Below are 10,486 nucleotides of genomic sequence, written 5' to 3'. Positions count from 1 at the left end.
ATCATTAAATAGCGAGCTTCTGCAGGGACCCGACCTGACAAACTCACTTATTGGGGTGCTCGCACGCTTTAGACAAGAAGAAGTTGCCATGATGGCAGATGTGGAAGCCATGTACTATCAGGTCAGAGTTCCGGAAAAGGACACAGACTTGTTGCGTTTCCTGTGGTGGCCGAATGGAGACATGAGTCAGGACTTGGTTGAGTATAAAATGGTTGTTCATTTGTTTGGTGCAAAATCATCTCCAAGTGTAGCTAACTTCGCCCTTAGGAAAACAGCAGAAGAAAACCGCAGCAATGCATCTGCCGAGGCAGTCAACACAGTACTTAAAAACTTTTATGTAGACGACTGCTTGAAGTCTGTCTCTAGTCATAGTCAAGCAGTTGCGCTATATAGTAATCTCACCAAACTGTGCGCAAGTGGAGGGTTTCACCTCACCAAGTGGGCAAGTAATAGTCGTACATTGCTAGCTTCCATCCCTGAGGGTGAGAGAATTAAAGACATAAGGGACTTAGACTTGAGTAAAGACGCACTCCCTGTTGAGAGGGCTCTAGGGGTGCTGTGGTGTATTGATTCAGACACGCTCAAGTTCAAGATTAGTTTAAAAGAGCGGCCTGTGACTAGAAGAGGAATCTTGTCAGTCACTAGTTCAATTTATGACCCCTTAGGCTTCCTTGCACCAGTCATACTGCCAGCTAAGATCTTAATGCAGCAGTTATGTAAAGAGAGACTCGCTTGGGACGATGACATTCCTGAACAATTTATAAAACAATAGAGGGCCTGGCTACACGAGTTGCATCAATTGTCTGAGTTTAGTGTAGCAAGATGCGTAAAACCAGTTGACTTTGGAGTCACAACTACAGCACAACTTCACCACTTCTCAGATGCAAGTGAAATGGGATATGGAGTTGTCTCGTATATTAGGTTAGTAAATGCTGATGGACTTACACACTGTGCATTCATGATGGGGAATTCTCGCGTAGCGCCCTTGAAACAAACTACTATCCCCCGAATGGAATTGACAGCGGCAGTGGTCGCCGTAAACAACGACAAAATGTTGAAAAGTCAACTGGAAATAGAACTGCTGCACTCTGTGTTTTGGACCGACAGCACAACTGTTTTGAGATACATTGTTAATGAAAAACTTCGCTTTAAAACCTTTGTTGCTAACAGAATCTCCATCATACGAGAGTCAACCAAGCCACAGCAGTGGAGGTACGTCAACACTTCGAAAAATCCAGCTGACGCTGCTTCCAGAGGAGTTTCCTGTGAAAAATTCATGAAAAACAACAATTGGATCCATGGTCCTCCCTTTCTTAAAACACCAGAGAGTAAATGGCCTGAAAACATTCACGATCTGTCGACGAAAGAGGATGACATTGAGATTAAACACTCAGCCTCAGCGAATCTCGTAAAAACTACAGAGAGCACAGATGCCGTGAGTAAACTGATTAACTATCACTCTGACTGGTATAAGTTAAAAAGATCCGTTGCCTGGATTCTTTGCGTTAAAGATATGCTTAAACAGAGAACAAAAAGGATTAAGGGACAGGCAAACAACTCAATAACAGAAAACCATAAGTCTCTAACAATTAAGGACTTAACAAGGGCAGAAAACGAAGTCATTAAGTTCGTTCAAAACCAAAAATTCAAAGACGAAATTTCCATGTTACAAAAGGGTAATGCTTCCGTAAAAGGAAACAGTTGTCTCTCCAAACTAGATCCAGTACTGCAGGATGGAGTGCTAAGAGTTGGAGGACGTCTTGGTAGGTCTGCAATGCCTGAGCATGCAAAACACCCTGTCATTATACCCAAAGACTCACACATTACAACCCTAATCTTAAGAAACACTCACGAACAGGTCGGACATTGTGGAAGGAATTACATGCTTTCAAAATTGCGGCAGAAATACTGGATTCCGACAGCAAATTCCCTTGTGAGAAAGTTTCTGTCCAGTTGTGTGACATGCAGAAAGATCAGAGCGAAGAATAGTGAACAAAAAATGTCAAAACTGCCACGCGATAGAATAACACCAGATCACCCACCGTTCACTAACGTAGGGGTAGACTATTTTGGACCCTTCGAGGTCAAACGGGGTAAAAGTAATGTTAAAAGATATGGCGTATTGTTTACTTGTCTGACAACAAGAGCCGTGCACATTGAAGTCGCGCAGTCATTAGATACAGACTCCTGCTTAAATGCTATTCGACGCTTCATGTGCAGAAGAGGCCAGGTGTCAGTTATGAGAAGTGATAATGGAACAAACTTTATAGGTGCTGAGACTGAATTGCGTAAAGCTATCCAACAGTGGAATCAGTCAAAAATTGAAGGCGTCCTCATGCAAAAGGGGATACAATGGATATTTAATCCTCCTGCTGGGTCTCACTTCGGTGGAATATGGGAAAGGCAGATAAGATCAGTTAAAAAAATCTTGAGGTCTGTACTAAAAGAACAAACACTAAACGATGAGAGCTTGCACACATTCCTGTGTGAGGTGGAAGCTATAATAAATGACCGTCCCCTTACCACCGCTACAGACGATCCCACAGACCTGGAGCCCCTGACACCTAACCACCTGCTGCTGATGAAAAAACAGCCAAACTTGCCTCCTGGTCTTTTCAAAAAAGAGGACACTTACGCACGTCGCAAGTGGAAGCAAATTCAGTATCTTGCCGACCTATTCTGGAAGCGATGGGTGCGTGAATACTTGCCCTTGCTTCAGGAGCGCCAAAAATGGTCTCAGGTGAGAAAAAACCTCTCGATTGGAGACGTAGTTCTAATAATTGATGAGTCTTCTCCAAGAAATTCATGGGTCGTCGGACGGATCACGAAAGTGTTTCCTGATAAAAAAGGACTTGTGAGACGTGTACTGGTCAAAACTAAAACCAGTACCCTGGAAAGACCCATCGATAAGCTGTGCCTGATATGTGAAATGGACTGTTAATTACCTTATAAAGTAGTCATGTTCCTTTCATTTGGTACGCAGCAATATGAATACCTTAAGTTAAACCGTTAAAAAATGTTTAAAGTGTTAAGAAAGTTAATTCTAAAGTGTTAAGAAAGTTAATTCAAATTTTAATCCAATAGTAAATGTTGTGGCCCAATTGTAAAAAAAAGAAAAAACAACAAAACAAAAAATGTGTGTAATTGTCAGTCTTCCTGCCTGTCAATTAGGGGCTGGAAATGTAAGGGCCATATTTCATTCTTGTGATTTGTTGTTATGTTTATCTTATTTCAGTTCATTAGTTAAGCATTAAGCATTAAGTATCATAAATATAATTTGTATTGTGACATCACTTCATGGGTTGTTCTGTGACATCATCCCACAGTTATGCAGTTCCATGTCTATCACGCACGTTAGTTGTAGTTGTTGTTAAGACACGGAAGGATACAGAAAGGTGTGGAGCACACAAGCTTTTGACCGTGAGACAGTAAGCTAAAAGGAATACAGTAAAATAAGTTGTTGTAACTGTAATCTATCAAAGCTACAGAACACAGCAAGCGACTTGTCGTGACTACAGTGGATTTATGCAAGAAACTGTAACAACCGTTGTTTTGGATGTTGAAAATAAACAAGAGACAAAGAAATCAACGAAACGTCTGATGTCGTCAGTGACACTGTGTAACTAAAGACACGCCTCAGAACTTGTGAATAACATGCACCTACACCCACACTGCTACGCTGCATAAGCTCGGCCATTATTCTCGGTCGGTCTGCTACCGGATGTTTACATGGCTCGTCCACCGGAAGTTCCGCCCCCCTGGTGCGTGCTACTAACACGTCCGGCTGCGCTTTGGGCACTAACAACCTGGCTAACCCGAAGTTACCATGCAAAGTTTCGTCAGCAAAATTCAGTACCGCACCCCACCTTTCCAAAATGTCCAACCCCAAGATACAATCATCCTCGATGTCTGCCACAAATAATGGATGAGAAAGAATGATTGCACCTACTCGACAGGCTGGTATCTCCAGATACCTCCCCGACACGGTGCGAATGTTCAAGGCTGGGCTACCCCAGCATACAACCGCGCTCGCCTTGTTCCAATAATCCCCAACGCAGCAGCAAAACTGTAGAGCCGGTGTCTGTGAGCGCCCGTAGCGAAACGTTGTCCAGGCCATAGTCCGCGTAGACCCCCGCACGATTTCCTACATGTTCCGACCAGAAGTTAAATCCAGCAGTTAGGAAAACAAAGACGGCGGTGGAAGGCGGCTTTCCCTTGGCGCCCCCCGGAGCTAGTTTAACGGCTGCTGGGGTACGCTGTCCTCAGGCCTGAGAACATTGCAGCGGTAGTCCGGCGGTCCCTGGCCTCGGTGTTGTCGCGAAATCTTGAAGGCTGGATCGAGGCCTAACTGCTAGCTCCTCGCACGCGGCCTCCTTATGGTCACTGGCGCCGAACCGGAAGTGGAGCGACTCCCACAGCTTCGCCCAGTCCTTCCGCTCATCAGCCCGGAGGTTTTCCAACGCCCAGGGACCAGCCGGGGGCCAGCCCACGAAGTCGGCGGCTAGCTCCACGGCACCTCCGGGGTGCGCTCTAACCCATTACTCTTCATCCCACTTCTGACACCAAATGTAGCGTTTTTCACTGCTAAGAAGGAACTTGGAGAGACGAGTGAGCTTCCTTGCTGCCCAATGCAAATGGCTGGGAGTAATTTATTCAGCACAGCACGAAATAACATGAACAGCACATTCAACAGGTCACACACGAATCAATAGAACACACATCTAACCACACACAAACAACATGGCCGAAACCACCAACCAAGGATTAAAATAAATGAATGACAAGCCAATTCTCTGAGTGGACAATTACTGATGCTCTCACCTAAAAATCCTGTAAGCTCATCACTTGGTGTGTGTAATTTGTTTGTTTCTTACTCCACAGACACCATCATGGAGATGATCTGGTTTTGCTGTTGCGCTGCACTGCCTCCTGAACCACCGGGCCACAGCCACTAGGGTTATGAATGTGTGCCAGGGAGATGGTAACCGTGTGCGTGACTATTTTTTTAAAAGCAAAAGATACATATGCTGGTTATACGAATTCTCTATGCATTACAATAGGATGTTCACATGGTTACCCGGTGCATTATAAGAACGGAACACTTCCTAGATCACCTGATGAATGCTGATGAATTTACAATATACTGATTACCAAATGTCTGGTGCAGTTGAGTAAAAAGTAAAAAAAAAAATTAATTGCCTTTATAAGATTTTGTTTCTCTATTGTATATATAATATTAGATCATAACAAAACATGTTAAAACTCACACTAGCAAGTGTGACTCATAACGCTGGATCGTGATATCAAGAGAGTTTTATTGGTTTCACTGAGATTAGCGTTATGAGTGAAGAAAATGAACATTTGTATTCTATAATAACCCGACATATGATTTAAGTATTCTCTGTGGACATGAATAAAATATGATGCAATCAATAAACAACACATACTGTACATCATTGACTTTTGAAATACATATTTTATGAAATTCCATCAATGAAATCTTTAAACTTAATTATTTTATGGACATCAGCATTAAAATCTGTCATCTTCATTATTCATTTATCAAGCAATGCAAACTTTTTTCTGTGCTATAAATGCACAAATTTATGCTTTATATATTCAATTCTTTAATTAAAAAAGCTTTTCTTCTCTAATATCACATGCTGCCTGGTGTTTTTGTTCTTTCAGTCATTAAGCAAAACACTTGTCATGGTTTCCTCTGAGTCTTCTTGCGTTTGTGTTCAGCAGGATTGCTACGTTTACATTAGTCCTGGGGTCCGTTCTTCATACGTCACTTGACACATCCGGGATGAATTGACACATCTAAGATGAGATCATTGTGCTAATTACGATCTGGCTAATTTGGTTCACCTGTTGTTGATGATTAGTATTGTCTAGGATTATTGCGTGTTTATGCGTTGGTTTAAAAGGCGATAGATCGACTGTAGAAACACTGATCACAACCCCTTCGATTGGTTGACGAAATGGAAAAAGAGCGGCTAAATCTTTTTTGTAACACGTGTTATGCGCTGAAATGCCCCCCTGCCATGGATTGCCCCCCCCTACATAATTGCTATCAAATATTATATTAGAACATAAATCCATAGGTTAATGGTTTACAAATTACAAATTACATGAGACAATAAAATAAAATAAACAATATGAAAATAAATGTTTTATATAAAAAAAAAATATATACATTATTTAAAATACAACATGTATACTTTTATATTGTTTTATTTTAGGTTTTTCATTATAAAAATATTTATTATATTATATTATATACAAACTACTGAAAACTAAATGTGTTACAAAATAAACATTAAATAAACATAAAAAAAAAAAAAATTCCTCTCCTTTCTCATTGTAAAGTGTCCTTGAGCTCTGGAAAGGCTAAATAAAATAAAAATAATAAATAAATAAAAATTATTATTATTATTATTATTATTATACAAACATTTGTATTAATGATCTTTTCGGCTGTCCGCTTCGTGCCTAGGCTTCATTATAATAGTAATATCATATTTGATAATAATAAACATGTGAATTTATGTTCCAATATAATATTTGATAGCGATTATGTGTGAGCGTGGGGGGGGGGGGGGATCTATGGCAGGGGGGCATATATATATATGCAAGATACTTTTCTTTTTCCACGTGAGTCAGCCCGCGTCAGTCGTGCTCTTTACCCAATCAGATGTGACCTCGCCATTTCAACCAATCATAACCCGCCAGGAGCGCAGCCTAAATCCTGTTTACATGAAATAAACCTGCTACCGAGCAGGTTTAAGCTTACAGACATGTTGCTATGACAGCAAATGCGAGAAGCGCATTAAAGAACGAAAAAATCCAAGATCAGGACAAATCCACAACAATCAAATCCAGCTAACTGAGTTAGCTACGTACGAAGAACGTCCCACATCTGATTGGTTAAAGAGCACGTCAAGACCATTAATACTTGTATAATTTTTGTATAATGTTTATTTTGCGGCACATTAATTTTTTTAGGGCTTCGTCATAAATATGCAAATAAACGTTTATATATAATAAAAATAAATATTGTATATGATGAAAAATTAGATGAAACTAATTTTATTATAAAATAAACAATATAAAAGTATTCATGTTGTATATGAAAAAATAATTAATATTTATATTTTTTCATATACAACATATTTATTTTCATATTGTTTATTTTATTGTCTCATGTAATTTGTAATATGTAAACCATTAATTAAATCACTTTTACTGTCACTGTACTGGTACACTTGTACAGTACATGTGAGTGAAATTCTTTTGTGCAAGCTACACAAGCAATAGTGGTGTACAATTATAAGAATAAATATGCATAGTAATAAGTCATGTCTATGAAGACTATGTAGTGTCAATGAAGACTGATGGCCTGGGGGAAGAAGCTGCTGGTTCGGGACCGGATACTGCCGTACCTCCTGTCTGACGGAAGTAGTTTGAATAGGTTGTGACTGGGGTGACTGGAATCTTTGACAATCCTCCTCGCTTTCCTCAGGCACCGAATCCTGTAGATGTCCTGGAGGGAGGGAAGCTCACCTCCAATTATCCTCTCGGAACACCGCACCACTCACTGCATAGCTTTGCGGTTGTAGGCGGTGCTGTTGCCGTACCAGGTCGTGATAGATCCAGTGAGGATGCTCTCGATGGCACAGCGGTAAAAGGTCCTGAGGATGCGGAGGCTCATGCCAAATCTCTTCTGTCTCCTGAGAAAGAAGAGGTGCAGTCAGCTTATTGGCAAACATTCAGCCTTCCCTCCAGTGTACAAATAACTAACTGTAACTCTTCATCACAAAATACTAAAGCACTTAAAATAATAATGCTTATTCATGCTAAACTTTGTAAACCTTATTCCTTTTATTCTTGACCAACCATTTCTGTCACAGGTCACTCCTACTACTGTTCTCCACCCATTCCACACTGCCTGCCATTTTACTAACACACTCCCCATTGCTTTGTACAATTGACCCTAAATATTGAAACTTCTCTACCTCTACTCCTTACAACTGCACCTGTCCCCCACACTTTCTCTCTCATTTAACCACATGTACTCTGTCTTTCTCCTATTGATCGTCATGCCTCTTTTCTCCTGTGCATCCCTAGACCTCTCTAGAATCACCCCAACTTGCTCCCTACTCTCGCTACTGATCACAATACCATTTGCAGACATCATAGTCCATGGGGACTCTTATCTAACTTCATCCTCCACTCATTAGGCATCCTCTTACTTTAAAATCTTGTTAAATAATCTAATAATCAACTTCACTGCTATCTCTCCTAAACAGTTCCATGCCTCCCATGAAATGTCACCAACCGCCTTTCCACTTTATCACAATTCTTTTTTGCAAGCCTCTTTCTCTTGATATTTTCCTGTATGTCCTCATTCCACCACCAAGTTTCCCTATCTTCCTGTCTCTGTTCTGATGTCATGACAAATAGTAAATCTACAAATCTGTCTTTCTACATTCTTCCCACAGACCCCATTCCTACCCATCACCTCCTCATCACCTCTGTTCCCCTCTCCTACATGACCTTTAAGGTCAGCTCAGTCACCAGTCTTTTGTCTTTGGGGACACTCGCTACCACTTCAGAAATCACTCCAGAAATCTTTTTTCTCCTTCACATAACATCCCACCTGTGGAGTGTATGTACTGATGACATTTATCATTACCCCTTTAACTTCCAGTTTCACATTCATCACTCTGTCAGACTCGTCTCACTTCCTCTACACTCTTTGCAAACTCTTGCCTCAGTTTTAGGCCTTTATCATTTTTCTTATTATCTGCACCATAGTAAAGCAGGTAGAAACCACCTCCAATGTTCTTAGCCTTGCTTCTCTTTCACTTGGTCTCTTGTACATACAGTATATCTACCTTTCTCTGCTCCATCATATCAGTTAGCTCTCTCCCTTTACCAGTAGTTCCTATGTTAACCTCTAAGCATTTACCCTCATTTCACTCTCACTCGGGACCTGCCTTCTCTCTTTTTCTTCATTCTTTAGTCAACAGTAGCCCAATATCCACAGGTAACCTGCTGACCAACGGATTCTGATTTGGTCATTGTTAACCCAGATGCTCTTCCTAATGCAACTCTCCTCATTTATTCTGGTTTGGGCCAACACTAAGACTACACTGGCTTGTGCAACCTTAAATATTCAAATATTCCGAATAATTCATGCAAAAGTAAAACATTAGCTGGGGTCTGAAAAAACATGCAGAAAAAAGGCCCCTCTAATGGTTCACTCTAAAGAATATGCTAAAGGTGTAAACCACATGGTAGTGTAGCTCAGGGTGAAAAAAAAATTGCAGTTGTTAGAATAACCGCAGAGTTTGCATTGCAACAGTCATAGCATGGACGTGTGTAACAGCCACACACGCAAACACACTCTGGTTTTTATTATTGTTACATTTATGTGCTGCTTGATTAGTAATGATGATCTTATCCTTTCGACTGAGACTCTTTTATTGTCTTTTTCTTCTTGTTACACACATTTAGTTGGAGGAAAAGTGGCACTGTAGGTGTTTGATAATTCGAACTTTACTTTAAACCACAGTTTGGCCAAAAATATATTGGACAGAATTCTGTATTTGTTAGTTTATCAGTCTTAATAAGGAACATCCACATAATAAAAGGTTTATTAGGTGGATGGTATGGGTTATACTGATTATAACAAATATAAGACTAGAAGAAAGATGTTGACTCAGCGTAAAACATTTGTGGTCAGGTGACTCGTTTTAAAAGACGAATGTTATGTTTTAACCCTTGTGTTCTGTCGTTACTGATGAACATCCTGTTTTACATTTTAGTATTATAATATACATCAAGCTACAGCTTATGTTCATCCCGACAGTTGCATTTATGGACATTTATACCACAGTGCTGTTCATTAAAGTTTGTTTAACAGCAGTTCTAGCTGGAGTTCACAGGTCTATTAATTATTATAAATACAACATGGACAGGATGAGGTTTATGTTTTAAAACTCTTAGCTGGTGAAATGATTGTTTCTGAAAAAAATAATATAATAACATATAAAATAATATTTTGCTTGTAATTCTCTTTAATGGTCATCAAGGTCAAATTTGCACACTGTTGCACTTTATTTCTTTTTAAAACAATAGGTCCAGTTCAGATATTTTTGTATAAACAGTGAGGTTTAATGAAATAAGGATTAATATCTTTGGATCTTGTATCTGGTCAGGAATAAGCTCTGGTTTTGCAAACAATTACTACTTTATAGAACATTGACTCATGTTTGTTGTCGTCACCTCTTATTTATAAAAGTTACGTGGACATGGTTACCATAATGAGACAATACTGATCTTTTGTTTTTTGCAGATGCTTGGAGAAACCAAGTGCAAAAGTGTTAACCACACAGATGCTAAAACAAGTGGCTTACACAGCCTTACAATGGAGAAAGAAACACACACTCAGTACCAACTAGCAGTTATTATGAAATAC

The 10,486-nt window shown here is 39.9% G+C and overlaps 1 pseudogene; it reads left to right on the top strand.

Moving 5' to 3' along the window:
- Positions 1-604: 604 nt before the first annotated feature.
- On the top strand, positions 605-8,175 carry LOC128511923 (uncharacterized; annotated as a pseudogene).
- The last annotated feature ends 2,311 nt before the right edge of the window (positions 8,176-10,486 follow it).

This window comes from Clarias gariepinus, chromosome 24, assembly GCF_024256425.1.
Source record: "Clarias gariepinus isolate MV-2021 ecotype Netherlands chromosome 24, CGAR_prim_01v2, whole genome shotgun sequence".
In the NCBI taxonomy this organism is placed as follows: domain Eukaryota; kingdom Metazoa; phylum Chordata; class Actinopteri; order Siluriformes; family Clariidae; genus Clarias; species Clarias gariepinus.
This window is presented reverse-complemented; position numbering and strand designations above follow the sequence as displayed.